We start from the raw sequence: 1,393 nt of genomic DNA, 5'->3' as shown, positions 1-1,393 counted from the left end.
GTGTGGTGATGGGTGTCCAGGCAACCTCCGAGACCGGTTTTTATAACTAAAGCACATCAAGGGGTTTATTTCATGTTATTTGTCAAAAGGGAAAACAAACAGAAGTCCTGAGAGAGTTTAGTGAAGGCGAAGACAATTCAGGTTTAAATGCACGCGTGTTTTCAAACTGAGTCAGTTTCCAAATATAAGTGCAATTGATCCTTAATTGTATGAGGACCCATGCGGTTACTTCTTTATCACTTAAAGGCAAAATTATAGTTATACAAAAGGAATCGCACTCGAGATAAACATTCACCTGGGAAGCCCCAGTAATGGCGCAGAAAATTTTATTTAATTTGAAATGAGTTTAATATCGAATGAGTGAGATCTTAGTTTAATTTCCAAAGCCTCTTTGACAGTACACCATCACAAGTCTACATGTACAGCTCATTTGAAAGGCGTTTTTCTGCCAAGAGAAATACACCTAAAAATGCTTGTACCTGAATAAAACACAGCTTAACGTGACTCAGAATCTTGGAGAATGATTCTCTAGACTTGTACCTTCCCGGGGCTGGTTAGCAAAGAATGGTTTCCGTGCCTGCAATATTTTGGAACCACACAAGGCGAGCCAAACTGAATTTTCACTAAAACTGCTATCTTGACCGTTTGAGAATCAGCTAGAATCACGCAAGGAAATCTTGTTTCTGCGATTAACGTCCGAAACTATTGCATCCAGTGAGAACAATTGTCATCTGTTTGGTCTTGGGCAATGCAGAGCCCAGGAGAGTGCAAAATGAAGCATCGTAGGAAAACACGCTGTCTCGAGGAAAGGGATTACACTTTATTCTGCATCCGAATTTGCCATTCCAAAACAAACACATGCTTCAAAGTAAGTGAAAAAAGACATGGATTCTCACTTATTCATGGTCATTTATTTCAACGACGTATTGTCGAGACGTGCATACATAAAACTTGACATTACAGGTACAATCCTGGTCAAGTGTGCTCGACTGTCAGGGCCGTAGCTAGTATGAGGTAAACCGAGGCACTTGCCTTTTTCGTGATGTAAAAAAAAAAAAGCGTGATTCCAGTGTTGTCTTTAAACTGTACTCATCATAAACAGCTAAAATGCCTACGAAAAGAAAATAACCATAGACATTGTTTCAGTCATAATCTTTTTGTGGCTACAGCCCTGACTGTCCGTAGTTTAGCTTTAGCCCACGAGTCTACCATCAGACTCAGTGCGCTGTAAAACGGAAGACCAGTATAAACTAACTGACCAAGCGACAGATCATTTAATTTTTGAGGGGGCTGGGGAGTGGTCAGCTATCCTCAAAATTCCCGCACAAGAAAAAAACACCAGAATAAAGGTCTGAGCACACCAAAGACAAAAAGATATCGATCATGGCAAAAA

This window comes from Montipora capricornis, chromosome 2, assembly GCF_036669925.1.
Source record: "Montipora capricornis isolate CH-2021 chromosome 2, ASM3666992v2, whole genome shotgun sequence".
NCBI classification, from domain to species: domain Eukaryota; kingdom Metazoa; phylum Cnidaria; class Anthozoa; order Scleractinia; family Acroporidae; genus Montipora; species Montipora capricornis.
This window is presented reverse-complemented; position numbering follows the sequence as displayed.